Genomic DNA, 15,736 nt, shown 5'->3' with positions numbered 1-15,736 from the left:
ACAAACCAAAAATAATACACTAATCTTGCTTAAAATTTTGAAAATAACATTTCATCTTTAACTTTATGACTTTTGAAAATCAGTTCATCTTTTGCTCACTTAACTATTCACAGTAACAGAAATTTTGACCTAGGGTGCCCAAACTTTTCCATACCACTGCATATAAAAACTTTGAAGGACAGTTCTGATAATTATTTCAGTGGTACTTTGCAAAGTCCAAGAAATACACGTACCATATGTCCACAATGGAGTTTCCCTTCCTGGGAGTCTCACTCGCAATGCATGCTGCACTCTGGATATAATGAGGCAATTGTCTACCTCTTTCTGCTCTGTACATTTGCAAACCTCAGGAAATGCATGCAAGAAGCCTTATTGAAGATCATCCTGAACACCTCATAACAAATCTAATCTGATTTATGCACTATTTCCAGGGAAGCATTCCTAGCCCTAATCCAAAACCGAACAAACATCAGATCATAAGACCATAAGATATAAACACAGAATTAGACCATTTGGCCCAACAAGTCTGCTCTGCCATTTCGTCATGGCTTATCCAATTTTACTCTCAGCCCCAATCTCCTGGTTCATGCCCTGACCAATTGAGAATCTATCATCCTCTGCCTTAAATATATATAAGACTTGGCTTCCATGGTTGCCTGCGGCAACAAATTTCACTAACTCACCAGTCTCTGGCTAAAGAAATTCCTCCTCATCTCTGTTCTAAAAGGACGTCCTTCTATTCTGACACTATGGTCCTCTGGTCTTAGACTCCCTCACCACAGGAAACATCCTCTCCCCATCCACCCTATCAAGGACTTTCAATAGGCTTCAACTAGGTCACCATTCATTCTTCTAAATTCCAGTGAATACAGGCCCAGAGACATCAAATGCACTTCATATGACAAGCCATTCAATCCTGGGACAATTTTTGTGAACCTCCTTTGAACCCTCTCTAGTTTCAGCACTTCCTTTCTGAGATAAGGGGCCCCAAACTGCTCACAATACTCCAAGTGAGGCCTTACCAGTCTCAACACCAAATCCTCGCTTTTATATTCTAGTCCTTTTGAAATGAATGCTAACATCACATTTGCCTTCCTCACCACAGATTCAACCTACAAATTAACCTTCAGGGAATCTTGCACAAGGACTCTCAAAAGTCTTTGCACCTCAGATTTTTGCATTTTCTCTCCATTTACAAAATAGTCAACCCTTTCATTTCTTCTACCAAAGTGCATGACAATACACATTCTGGCACTGTATTCTATTTGCCAATTCTTCGGCCATTCCCCTAATCTGACTGAGTACTTCTGTAGCCTCCCTGTCCCTCCACTTATCTTCCTATCATTTGCAAACTTTGCAACAAATTATTGACATATAACGTAAAAAGAATCGATCCCAACACAGACCTCTGTGGAACACCACTAATCACTGGCAACCAAACAGATAAGGCTCCCTTTATTCTCAATCTTTGCTGCATGCCAATCAGCCACTGTTTTATCCATGCTAGAATCTTTCTTGTAGTACAATGGGCTTATAGCTTGTTAAACAACCTCATGTGTGGCACCTTGTCAAGGGCCTTCTGAAAATTCATGTATACATCAACCGATTCTCCTTTGTCTAACCTACTTGTTATTTCTTCAAAGAATTCTAACAAGATTTGTCAGGCAAGATTTTCCTTTGAGGAAACCATGCTGACTACAGACTATTTTATCATGTCTTTCCAAGTACCCTGCAACCACATCCTTAACAATCAACTCCAGCATCTTCCCACCACTGAGGTCAGAGTAACTGGCCTATAGTTTCCTTTCTTCTGCCTCACTCCCTTCTTGAAGACTGGAGAAACATTTGCAATTTTCCAGTCTTCCAGAACCATTCCAGAATCTCGTGATTCTTGAAAGATCATTACTAATGCTGGCACAATCTCTTCAGTTACCTCTTTCAAAAACCTGGGGTGTACATCATCTGGTCCAGGTGACTTACCTACATTCAGACCTTTCAGTTTCCCAAAATCCTTCTCTCTAGTTATGGCAACTTCACACATTTCATGACCCCTGACACCGGGAACTTCCACCATACTGCTGGTGTCTTCCACTGTGAAGACCGATGCAAAATACCTATTCAATTCATCTGCTGTTTCCTTGTCCTCCATTACTACCTCTCCAGCGTCATTTCCCAGTGGTTCAATATCCACTCTCACCTCTCTTTAACACTTTATGTATCTGAAGAAACCTTTGGCATCCTCTTTAATATTATTGGTTAGCTTACTTTCATGTTCCATCTTTACCTTCTTAAAGACTTTTTAGTTGCTTTCTGTTGGTTTTTAAAATCTTCCCAATCCTCTAACATCCCACTAATTTTTACTCTATTATTTGCCCTCTCTATGGCTTTTACATTGGTTTTGACTTCCCTTGTTAGCCCCTGTTGTAACATCTTGTCTTCAGAATACATCTTCCTTTTCGGGGCGTATTTATCCTGTGCCTATCAAACTGCTTCCAGAAATTCCCATGTTTGCAGCTCTGCTGTCATCCCTGTTAGTGTGCTTTTCAAATTAATTTTGACCAACTCCTCACTCGTGCTTCTGTAATTCTCTTTACTCCACTGTAATACTGATACATCTGCCTTTAGCTTCTCCTTCTCAAATTTCAGGGTGAATTCAATCATGTTATGATCACTTGTCTTGAAGGGTTCGTTTACCTTAAGTACTCTAATCAATTCTGCTTCATTGCAATCCAGAATAACCGTTCCTCTAGTGGGTCAACCACGAGCTGCTCTAAAAAGCCATCTCATAAGCACTCTAGAAATTCACCCCCCTGGAATCCCACTCCAACCTGATTTTCCCAATCTACCTTCAAATTGAAATCCCACCCCCCCCCCCGAATATTGTAACATTGTCCCTTTGCATGCATTTTCTATCTTCCATTGTAAATTGAAGATGACATCCTTACTACTGTATATAACTCCCATTAGAGTTTATTTTTACCCTTGCAGTTCCTTAGCTCTATCCACAGATTCATCACCTTCCAACCTTATGTCACCTCTTTCTAATGAGTTAATTTCATTTTTTACCTACAAATCCATGGCACCTCCCCCCCTCCGCCTTCTTAATGTCCTTTTGACTGGACATTAAGGTCCCAGCTATAATCTTCTATCAGCCATGATTCAGTGATGCCTACAACATCATACCTGACAATCTGTAACTGTGCTACAAGTTCATTGACTTTATTCTGTATACTGCATGTATTCAAATATAATACCTTTAGTTCTGTATTCACCTTTTTCAATTTTTTCCACCTTTTATATTGCGTCTCATCCTGTTGACTGCAATTTTGTCCTATCATCAGCCGCTCCTTGCTAAGAGTTTCACTACACATTGCCTCTAGTTGTCAACCAACTACCTCATCTTCAGCACTATCACTTCAGTTCCCATGCTCCTACCAAATTAGTTTTTGACACTGCTGGAAGATCATCATCTTGGTGAAAGACACACTTTGGTTGACACGGAGTTTAGTCTTCCAGTACAAGATGTCTTTAAGGAAATGCCACCACTTGTACATACAGGTGGTAGGAGTTTGTGTCCATGGACACCTGGTGCAGCTGAGATAAAGACTTTGCAGATAAGGACTGCAATCCCGGTGCCACAAGACCACGAAGTGGCTGAGTTTCATGTGACAACCTTTCAAATGGTTGAAGGATGCATTATTCAAAGAACCCTCATAAATATTATTGGTGAAATTAGTTGCTTTAGTCAGCAGAACATTGCAGAGACATGTGAGCCCTGTGCACAACTTTAAACTGTATCAACGAATGTTTAGAACATATAGAGGATGAATTAACTAGTTGAAGGATTTTATCCCATTTCTCAATAGGATTAGTAAACTTAAGTTCCCTTTCCCAATCATTCTTAATTTTATAAAAAGCCTCTGAACATATTTTCATAATTATATTGTAAACATTTGATATTACACCTTTCTGAAAAGGATTTAGTTCTAGCATTTTCTCCAAAATACCCATAGAATCTAGATTTGGAAAGGTAGGAAGTACAGTGTTTAAAAAGTTCCTAATCTGTAAATATCCCAAAAAATGAGATCTGGGCAAATTATATTTATTAGATAAATTAGCTCATTTTTATTCCCACATAAATCCTATATGTGACAGATGTCATTCTGAGATAGCCTCTCTAACTCGTATGCTTTGGTCATGTCCGTCTTTGAAAATACATTGGAAAGACATTTTTGATATTATTTCCATGGTCTTCAGTATTGATTTACAACCTCATCCTATCACCGCAATTTTTGGTTTACCAATGATAGAGCCAATTCATTTATCTCCTTCTGCTTGTCGGATGATTGCATTTCTTACATTAATGGCTAAAGGATCTATTTTGTTGAATTGGAAAGAGATTAATCCCCCTACCACATTTCATTGGTTTTCTCAAACAATGTTATGTTTAAATTTGGAAAAAATTAGAAGCGTCATATATGACCCTTCTATTAAATTTGAAAAGACCTGGAGGCCATTCATTCAATATTTTCACATGATGTAATTTGACCCTTTTCCAATCCTATTTTTTTCTGTTTTTGATTTTATATATGTGTAGAGAGGATCATATAACCATATAACAATTACAGCACGGAAACAGGCCATCTCGGCCCTTCTAGTCCATGCCGAACGCTTACTCTCACTGATCGGAGTTGATGACACTGCTGATACTTTGCCTTTTCTTAGATATTATAAACAGCCCATGTTTCTTTTCTTTTTCTTTTTTTTAGTTACTGGTTAGTTTGTTAGATTAGTTCTTGTTTTTTGGGGTAATTTTTTTTTTCTTTTTCTGTTTTTTTTTTCATATTGATACACCTAGTTTGCTTTCTTTTGTCTTGTTCATGTTATATTCATATCATGTATGATTCTGGGAGACTTAACTTTATTGTACTTATTGTTTATGTATCCTTTTATGTTCATTTTAATTTTGTAATCCCAATAATTATGTATCATTTTTTTGTTATCTCAAGATGTTGATATTAATAAAAAGACTGAAAAAGAAAGAACATTGCAAAGACATAAAAATCTACAAGTTTTTTTAAGAAGTGAAAAAAAGAAAAAATTAGATAGTGTTCATGGTTTCATAGCAATTGAGAAATATAATGATAGAGGGGAAGAAGTTGTTCCTATATCATTGAGTGGGATCTCCAGGCTGCTGTACCTCTTCCCTGATGATAGTAACAAGGAAAGGACATGTCCTAGATGATGAAGATCCTTAATGATGAATGCCATCTTCTTGAGGCACTGCAGCTTGAAGGTGTCCTCAGTGATGGGAGAACTGTGTTTGTGATGGAGCTTCCTGAGACTACAACCCTCTGCAGCTTCTTGCAATCCTGCACGTTGGAGCCTCCGCACCAGGCAGTGACTCTTATCTGTCAGAATGCTCTGCACTGTACATCTATAGAGATCTTTAAAAAGTCTTTGATAGCATACCAAATCTCCCCACAGTAGACCTGTTGGCATGTCTACTTCATGATTGCATCAATGCATTGAGCCCAGAATATATCTTCTGAGACGGTGAAGTCCAGTTCACCAATTCACAGCTGACTAGTCAATGAGGACACCAAGATCCCTCTGATCCTCCATACTGCCAAGAGTCTTACCATTAATACTATATTCTGCCATCATATTTGGCCTGCCAAAATGAACCAACTCACACTTATCTGGGATGAACTCCATCTGCAACTTCTCAGCCCAGTTTTGCATCCTATCAATGTCCTGCTATAACCTCAGTCAGTCCTCCACACTATCCACAGGACCTCCAACTTTGTGTCATCAGCAAATTTACTAACCCATCCCTCCACTTCCTCATCCAGGTCATTTATAAAAATCACAAAAAGTAAGAGTCCCAGAACAGATCCTTAAGCACACCACTGGTCACCGACCTCTATGCAGAATATGACCTGTCTGCAACCACTCTTTGCCTTCTGTGGGCAAGCCAGTTCTGGATCCACAAAGCAATGTCCCCTTGGATCCCATGCCTCCTTGTTTTCTCAATAAACCTTGCATGGGATACCTTATCAAATGCCTTGCTGAAATCCATATACACTACATCTACAGCTCTACCTTCATCAATGTGTTCAGTCACATCCTCAAAAAATTCAGTCAGGCTCGTAAGGCATGACCTGCCCTTGACAAAGCCATGCTGACTGTTCCTAATTATATTATACCTCTCCAAATGTTCATAAATCCTGCCTCTCAGGATCTTTTCCATCAACTTACCAACCACTGAAGTAAGACTCACTGGTCTATAATTTCCTGGGCTATCTCTACTCCCTTTCTTGAATAAAGGAACAACATCCACAACCCTCCAATCCTCTGGAACCTCTTGTGTCCCTATTGATGATGCAAAGATCATTGCCAGAGGCTCAGCAATCTCCTCTCTTGCCTCCCATAGTAGCCTGGGGTACATCTCATCCGGTCCCAGTGACTTATCCAACTTGATGCTTTTCAAAAGCTCCAGCACATCCTCTTTCTTAATATCTACATGCTCAAGCTTTTCAGTCTGCTGCAAGTCTGCACTACAATCACTAAGATCCTTTTCTATAGTGAATATTGAAGTAAAGTATTCATTAAGTACCTCTGATATTTCCTCCGGTTCCATAAACACTTTCCCACTGTCACACTTGATAGGTCCTATTCTTTCACGTCTTTTCCTCTTGCTCTTCACCTACTTGGAGAATACCTTGGGGTTTTCCTTAATGCTGCCCGCCAAGGCCTTCTCATGGCCCCTTCTGGCTCTCTTTATTTCCTTCATAAACTCCTTCCTGTTAGCCTTATAATCTTCTAGATCTCTAACATTACCTAGCTCTCTGAACCTTTTGTAAGCTTTTCTTTTCTTCTTGAAAACGACACCTCAGAATGAGGGAATCAGATCTGAAAGAGAGTTTGAATCAAGAGTAAAATAGAGATAATTGGTATTGGTTTATTATTGTCACATGTATCATGATACAGAGAAAAGTTTATTTTGTATACTGCTTTTATAGATCAAGTCATTATATAATACATTTGAGTTAGAATAAGGTAAAACAGTAACAATGCAGAATAAAGTGTAAAAGCTATCATAAGAGTGCAGTGCTGGTAAACAACATACAAGACTATCGTAATAAGCTAGATAGTGAAGGCCAGGAGTCAATCTTATCATTCTTATCATACAAGAGGTCTATCGAAGATATCAGTGGAATAGAAGCTGTTCTTGAGCATGGTGGTGCAGGCATTCATGCTTTTGTATCTTCTGGCTGATGGGAGAAGGAAGATGGAAGGATATCTGGGGTGGGCAGGGTCTTTGATTATGCTGGCTGCTTTACCGAGGCCCAGATAGGGGAGGATGGTTCTTGGGACGTGCAGATAAGAGAGAGGGATGCACGAAGTACATCGTACATGCACTTAGCCCCAGTGAAATGCCACCAGTGTTGTAAAGGATGTACGATAAAGGATGTGGCTGTTACAATAGCTATATTATATAATGAGCTTGGAATCTAAACTATGGCCAAGCAGATTCCCTCTACTGACATTCCTTCAATTCTAAAACTCTTCTGATTAAACAAATCCACTTATTCACTTCTGATTAATGAATCCACTTAATCACTGATGATTAATGGATTCACTTTAGAAGGGCCAAGTGAGTAATTCTGAGGTTTAAAAAAACGACTATGTACTTCTCCAAAGCAAATGAGGCAAAAATTCATTCGAACAGACTCTGTTACTATAAATGAAATTGCAAACTATTGCCACACCTAACAACCACAGCTCAGCAGAGAATCCTAAACATGATTACTGTAACACAATACATCTGTAATGACAGAAATGTTGCCCATCAAAGGTGCTGAAAGAAAATTATTGTTGAACAACATTGCATCAAATAAATTGGCAACTGACACTTGAAACCATGACAAAATAGAGTCAGTTTTATTTTTCTGAACAACAAACTAGGATTACAGAATTGGCTAAGCAGATAACAGAGTTTATTTGATCAGTGGGGTTACCAGTTGAGATTTGTAAGATCCACTGACTCGTGGACACTGGTGTTCGTTCCACGATTTCTTTGGTGGGCTCTCAGTTTCTGGTCTGAGAGGGGAGGAAGAAGTAACTATTCAAGTGGGATTCAGCCACTAAATAAGAGCATAATGTTGTTGTCTCCACTAAAGACCAAATGTAATATTAGTGGAAATCCTAAAATGTTGGGTGTGGGTCTTCAGGCTCCTGTAACTCTTCCCCAATGAGAAGAGGACATGTCCAGGATGGTGAGGGTCCTTAGTGATAGGTTCTGCAATCCCGAGGCACTGCCTCAGCAAAATATCCTCAATGGCAGGCTGTGCCTGTGATAGAGCCATAAGGGTCTACAACAGTCTGCAGACTCTTTTGACCCCGCACACTGGAAACTCCATACTGGGGGGTAATGAAACCAAATTTCTGCAAGCTTCCAAAGAACTATAGCCACTGGTTTGTCTTTTTTGTGACTGCATTAATATGCTGTGTCCAGGATAGTTCCCCTGAGATGTGGAAGCCCAGGGTTGCTCACTCTTTCCACCACTGACCCCTCAAAGAGGACTGGCGTGTGTTCCCCCCAACTTCCTCTTCCTGAAGTCCACAGCCGGCCCCTTGGTCTTACCTGATGTTGAGCGCAAGTTTGTTGTTTCAACGGCTTTCAACCAACCGATCTATCTCACTCCAGTATGTCTCCTCATCATTGTCTGTGATTCTGCCAACAGGAGTGAAATGAGTAGATTTATAGATGCTGCTTGAGTGCAGAGAGAGTAGAGCAGTGGGCTAAGCATGCATCATTGAGGTGTGCCAGTGTTGTTTGTCAGTGAGGTGGAGATATTATTGATCTGCACTGACTGTGGTTTTTCAATAATGAAGTCAAAGATTCATTACAGAGGGAGGTACAGAGGCTGGGCTTTTAAAGCCTGTTTATGAGTACTGACACTTAATAATATAAAGATTGATACCAAACGATATCTGAAGAGCATATGCCAAATTGTCAAAGAGGTGCATCAAAGGCACAAAGAGTATTAAAGAGATGAAAATCTTCAGAAAGGGAACTCGAGTACTTGGGGCCCAGACAAGTGAATAGACTGCTGCCAATTATTCAGCGCTGAGCAAATAATATCCTGTTTGTTTTACTGTACATTGCCTAGATCAAGGTGCAAGAATGAGGCAAATGGATTGGTAAACCACAGACAAACATACCTTAAGACTGACCTATGAATCACAAAGAAAGTTTACTATTTTATATCGAACATAAGCTTTAGGTTGCTTGAATACATTTACTGTCAATGAATATTTTTAAATATTTGTCTCTGTAGCTGGAAGTGTACCAGTTTGCACAGAGTACCTTCTGAATGGCAAAGTGATAATGATCAGATTAAGAGGAATAGACAGAGTGGACAGCCAGCGCCTCTTCCCCAGGGCACAACTGCTCAGTACAAGAGGACATGGCTTTAAGGTAAGGGGAGGGAAGTTCAAGGGGGATATTAGAGGAAGGTTTTTCACTCAGAGAGTGGTTGGTGCTTGGAATGCACTGCCTGAGTCAGTGGTGGAGGCAGATACACTAGTGAAGTTTAAGAGACTACTAGACAGGCATATGGAGGAATTTAAGGTGGGGGGGGTTATATGGGAGGCAGGGTTTGAGGGTCAGCACAACATTGTGGGCCGAAGGGCCTGTAATGTGCTGTACTATTCTATGTTCTATGTTCTAGATATTTACTACATGCTGATAATTGAGGGATAATATTGGCCAGAAAACTGACAGAACTTTCTCTTTTTCCTTCGGGTAATGCTGGCTGTCCTTGCATCCAGCCAAGAGGTAAAGGGAGCTTTGGCTAAACAAATAACACTTTTGACTCTTCTTGATTGTAATCATCCTAGATATTTATAGTCAATTCATTACACTGGCAGTCCTAAACCCAGAATCTTATGACTGAGAAGTAAATGCACTATCAGCTCAACTGTAAGATCATAGGCTGATCTTCCAAGTTCCAGTAAAGTTCTGCTCTTATTGTGAATCTGATGATAAAAACTGTGAAGAACAGAAATCCCAAGGGCCTGAAGTAACAAATAACAATACCATTTTTTTTTCCTTTGTTGCCAAAGCTGCACGCTGGCAAGCTCTTGCCTCATCTGTGTCAACTTGTGCTGGCGTCTTCAGGTTTCAAAATTCAGCATAAACCCTTTCCTAAGCTACAGACCCAGGTCTGTCTGCAGACTGATTCAGAACAATTTCATCTTTGCCTAAGATGCAAAATACCTTAAGACCTTAAGATATCGAAGCAGAATTAAGCATTTGACCCATCAAGTCTGCTCTGCTATTTTATCATGGCTGATCCATTTCTCTCTCTGCCTCAATCTCCTGCCTTCTCCCTGTATCCCTTCATGACCTGACTAATCAAGAAGCTATCAACCTCCACCTTATATATACCCAATAACTTGGCCTGCTCAGCCACCTGTAGCAACAAATTCTACAGATTCACCACTCTCTGGCTAAAGAAATTCTTCATCATCTCCATTCTATAGGCACATCCCTCTTTTCTGGGGTTGTGCTCAGGTCATAGACTCCCCACCAGAGGAATACCCTCTCCACATCCACTCTATCTAGGCCTTTCAACATTCAGTAGGTTTCAATGAGATTCCCCTTCCTTCTTCTGAATTTCAATGAGTAGAGGTCCAGAGCCATCAAACGCTTCTCGTATGATAATTCCAGTCCTGGAATCATTCTTGAGAACTGCCTCTGAACCCTCTCCACCTTCAGCACATCCTTTCTTAGATAAGGGGCCCAAACCTGCTCATAATACTCCAAGTGAGGCCTCACCAGTGCCTTATCTTCGCTTTTATATTCTAGTCCTCTCAAATTGTGTGCGAACATTGCACTTGCCTTCCTCAAAACTGACCCAACCTGCAAATTAACCTTTAGGGAATCCTGCACAAGAACTCCCAAGTCCCTTTGCACCTCAGATTTTTGAATATTCTCTCCATTTACAAAATAGTCTACACTTTTATTTAGTGCATGACCAGTGATGTCACAAGAGGCATTGGGAACGGACCCAAATGCAAGACACAGACTGTGAAGCAGTATGAACAGGACTATGTTTATTCAGAATACTAGGGAAGCCAAGGAGCAAGGACAAAAACTGGACGTGAACATAGAATAGCAAACCGGAAAACCTGGACTAGGACTTGGGACTTGGACTTGACTGAGAACTCAGGTCTTAGCAGGGACTAGGTAGCTGGGTCTTGACTTGGCTCTTGGCTTAGACCTCGGGTTTGAGCTCAGATTGAGACTTGACTAGACTGGGACCCTTCTTGGACACAGGACACAGAGGCAACCTAGTGTCCATGATACTAGGTAGTTCCAATAATGGTCCAAACTTTCCGCACTGGCTGAGGTCCCATGTTTCTGGTAACAAGCTTCCTGGTGTGGGTTTCTGACAGGGACAGAATAGCTGGACCCCTGAGCTATTCATGTAGCAAGCCCGGAATGAGGATCAGCTGCCTCCATCAAGACGCCCAATGGAACAAAGGGAAAAAAGGAATGACCGGAATACAGAATCCACGGACTGGGCTGCGAACCGGAATGTGGAAATCCCGGACCAGATCATGACAATTGATCTCCCAACACATCTGTTACTTCTTTGCCCATGCTCTTAATCTGTCAAAGTCATTCCATAACCTCTCTACTTCCTCAAAACTATCTGCCCTTCCACCTATCTCCATATTGTTCACAAAATTGGCCACAAAACTATCAATTCCATCATCCAAATCATTGACATTTGATAATTTGCTAAAGCAAGATTATTATACTTCTGTCATTGAGAGCAAAGCAATATGCATTGTAAAGGCACATCAATAGAGGCAGATCTTTCTGATAACTATGGAGGATGACACCTATTTGTCATGGAATTCCCTACAAGTCCAGCAACTTTAACCAGGAGGGATGGTCTACTGGGTTTTAGTGGAGCATTTCTTTTGAGGAATTCAAGTGTGACCTAAGGGTGATTGGTTAATTATCTCTTAATCTGCATTTCACAAAGAATCACAAAGTGAGCAATAAAAAAAGGGAAAATAGATTATGAAAATAAACTTGCACAAAATATAAAAATGGATAATAAAAGTTTTAAAAATTATATAAAGTGGAAAAGGGTGGCTAAAGTGAACATAGGCTCCTTGGAGGACGAGAAGGGGGAATTATTTTGGTTATTAAGGAAGTGGTCAAGGCTTTGAATGCCTATTTTGTGTCAGTCTTCACGGTGGAGAACATGTCTAACATGTCAAGGAGGGATGTTATGGATGCAAGGTGGGGTGAGGACCGCGATACAATAGCTATCTCTAAAGAGGGGCTGAGCAAACTTGTGGGCATCTGGAAAGAAATGGATCCATCAGGCAGACACATCACGGATTCAGCAAAGGCAGGTCCTGTTTGACCAACTTACTGGAGTTCTTTGAGGATATAACGAGCGCACTAGATAGAGAACAACAGGTGGATGTTATTTACTTGGATTTCCAGAAGGTGTTCAATAAGGTGCCACATAAAAGACTTATCCATAAGATAAGGATGCATAGAGTTGGGGGTGATGTATTACCATGGGTAGAGGATTGGTTAACTAATCGAAAGCAGAGAGTTGGGATACATAGGTGTTACTCTGGTTGGCAATCAGTGGTGAGCGGTGTGCCACAGGGGGCAGTGCTGGGCCCACAACTGTTCATGATATACGTTAACAATCTGGAAAAGGGGACCGAGTGTAGTGTATCTAAGTTTGCTGATGATACTAAATTGAGTGGAAAAGCAAATTGTGCAGAAGATACAGAGAGTCTACAGAGAGTCTGCAGAGAGATATAGATAGGTTACATGAGTGGGCAAGGGTCTGGCAGGTGGAGTACAATGTTGGTAAATGAAAGAGCAGGTTATTATTTAAACGGCAAAAAATTGCAGCATGCTGCTGTGGAGAAGGACTTGGGAGTATTTGTGCATGAATCACAAAAGGTTGTATTGCAGGTGCAGCAGGCTCTTGAGAAGGCAAATGAAATGTTTCCTTTCATTGCTAGAGGGATTGAATTTAAGGGCAGGAAGGTTATGCTGCAACTATCCAGGGTACTGGTGAGGACGCACCTGGAGTACTGTGTGCAGTTCTGGTTTCCTTACTTGAGGAAGGATACATTGGCTTTGGAGGCGGTGCAGAGAGGGTTCACTAAATTGATTCCAGAGATGACGGGTTAGACTATGAGGAGAGATTGAGTCGCCTGGGACTGCACTCGCTGGAGTTCAGAAGAATGAGATGAGATCTTATAGAAACCTATAAAATTATCATTGGGATAGATAAGATAGAGGCAGGAAAGTTGTTTCCACTGATAGATGAGACTAGAACTAGGGGACATAGCCTAAAGATTCGGGGGAGTAGATTCAACAGAGATGAAGAGGAACTGCTTCTCCCAGAGAGTGGTGAATCTGTGGAATTCTCTCTCTGCCCAATGAAGCAGTGGAGACTACCTCAGTAAATATATTTAAGTCAAGACTGGATAGATTTTTACATAGTAGGGTAATTAAGGGTTATGAGCAAAAGGCAGAATGGTGGAGATGAGTCCATGGCCAGATCAGCCTTGATCTTATTGAATGGCAGAGCAGGCTTGTCAGGCCAGATGGCCGACTCCTGCTCCTGTTTCTTATGTTCTTATGTTCTAAGAAAAGGTCAAGCAAGGATAAGATATGCATAGTAAACAGTAGCACTCTAGGGCTTGTTGATGAACAGAGGGACCATAGCACCTTGTAGTTGCATCACAGGTAGTTCCCTTGGTGAAGAAGACACGAGGGATTCTTGTCTTCATTAACGTGGCACAGAATATAAGAGCAAGGACTTCCTTCTACAATTTTATAAAACCATGGTGAGGCCACACCTAGTATTTTGCATGCAGTTCTGTCTGCAACTCTATTTGAAGAATGTGATTGCAGTGTGGAAGAATGCAGACGAGATCACCAGAAAGTTGCCTGAATTGGAACACTACAGTTAAAAAGAGAGGTTTGATTGGCTGGGATATTTGTTTTCCCCTGCAGCTGAAAAGGCTGAGGTGTAGAGTGATTGATCCATACAAAGTTTAATGCATGGAATAGATGGGGTAGAATTCTTTTCCCTTTCAGGGAAGTTGAGGTGTAAATTGAGAGATAACCCTCCCAACCATTGAGCACATCTACATGAAATGTTGCTGTAGGAAAGCAGCATCCATCATCAAAGATCCTCACCACCCAGGCCATGCTCTTTTCTCACTCCTGCCATCAGGTAGAAGGTACAGGTGCCTCAGGACTCACACCACCTGGTTCAAGGACAGTTACTACCCCTCAGCCATCAGAATCTTCAACAAAACGGGATGTTTTAAGGACTCCGTTATATTGCTATTTCATGCTCGTTATTTATTGCTACTTACTTATATCTGCATTTGCACAGTTTGTTTACAATTAACAATTCCTGACGTTTACAGTTTACAGTTACTGTTCTATAAATTTGTAAAAGTATGCCAGCCAGAAAAAGAATCTCAGGGTTGTATGTGGTGACATGCATGTACTCTGATAATAAGCTTCACTTTGAACATTGAACGTTGATGGTGAGAGGGGATATGAGAAGATACTTTCACACAAGGAAAGTGTCTGGAATCTGGAAGGCGTTACCTGGGAGGAGGCAGTGGAGGCTTCACAATATTTAAGAAGCATCCGAACAAGCACTGGAATCACCAAGACATAGGTGGTTACAGACAAAACCAGATAATTGCAACTAGTGTAGATAAGTACGATGGTTGGCATGGATACATTGGACCTAAGGCCCTATTTCTGTTCTATATGACTCAATGATCTCTGACATTGCCAGGTGTTTGGCACCTCCCATTCTCCCCACATGAGCAACAGGAAGCAAATTGTTCAACAAATGACAACGGCTAATATGGGTCAACAGGATTACTACTGCACAGATATGGGTGTTCCCGAAATCCTGTCATCTTTCTCATACCTTATGACTCATGCACTGAGAAAATTACTGCAGTCTTTGGCACAGCTACCTGTACGTCTTTTAGACAGGACGAGGTGGGATGAGAGGAGTGTGATCAGCCCGCCAGCCCACAGCACAGTGTCACCACTTGTGCTGTATAGAAACCTGAGCTCTCTCAGCTTAACCATAGAGCCCCTTAAAGCACATTAGCTCTCCTGCTGTTTTGTGAAGAGTTCTGCATTCCAGCCACTCTCAGTAACAGCTTCTAAGTTCCCTACTAGATTTTATAGATCTAAAACCTCCATTCTGATGTTTTCCTACCCGTGTGGCTTGATGGGAGCATTGTGCACTGAAGCCAGCCAGTTGGCCGATGAAATAGTAAGGTATTTAATTTTTGGATAACATAAATCAGAAATTAGATACAAGGTTTCTCATTCCACAAAGAGTTTCTGGGAGTGGTTCACTGATGGATGCCAGAAATGTTTTTGTTTTCTTTGGTAACTAAAGGAGAAGCCTTAAACATTTGTTCATCTGGGATCGCACCCACAAAAATCGTACAGCCAAGCCAGTTTAGCCATTAAAAAAAAACAGAAGGAGTTTGACTTGTGGAATATTTATGCAGCTATTATCAGTAATATAGTCACAAAATAACTCAGCAAAGTAGACAACCAAAACACACCAATCTAACAGTGGTCTTTGTATCTGTTTAGTCCACACCCAAGCATTCATTC

The 15,736-nt window shown here is 40.9% G+C and overlaps 2 protein-coding genes across 2 annotated transcripts in view; one reads left to right on the top strand and one right to left on the bottom strand.

Moving 5' to 3' along the window:
- The window catches only part of si:ch211-125o16.4 (neuroblast differentiation-associated protein AHNAK), a 58,927-nt gene extending 45,098 nt beyond the window's left edge, over positions 1-13,829 (bottom strand). The window contains exons 1-2 of the mRNA XM_059985638.1: positions 13,796-13,829; positions 8,651-8,740 (exon numbers count right to left, since the gene is read on the bottom strand). The gene's annotated coding sequence lies outside the window, so the exon portion shown is untranslated. The remainder of the gene's footprint in view (positions 1-8,650; positions 8,741-13,795) is intronic.
- LOC132402688 (uncharacterized) overlaps positions 1-15,736 on the top strand; it is a 66,512-nt gene that overhangs the window by 11,597 nt on the left and 39,179 nt on the right. The gene's annotated exons all lie outside the window — the stretch shown is intronic.

The sequence above is a fragment of the Hypanus sabinus genome, chromosome 12 (assembly GCF_030144855.1).
Source record: "Hypanus sabinus isolate sHypSab1 chromosome 12, sHypSab1.hap1, whole genome shotgun sequence".
Taxonomy (NCBI): Eukaryota; Metazoa; Chordata; class Chondrichthyes; order Myliobatiformes; family Dasyatidae; genus Hypanus; species Hypanus sabinus.
Note: the sequence above shows the minus strand (reverse complement) of the source record. Positions and strands in the feature narration are given on the sequence as shown.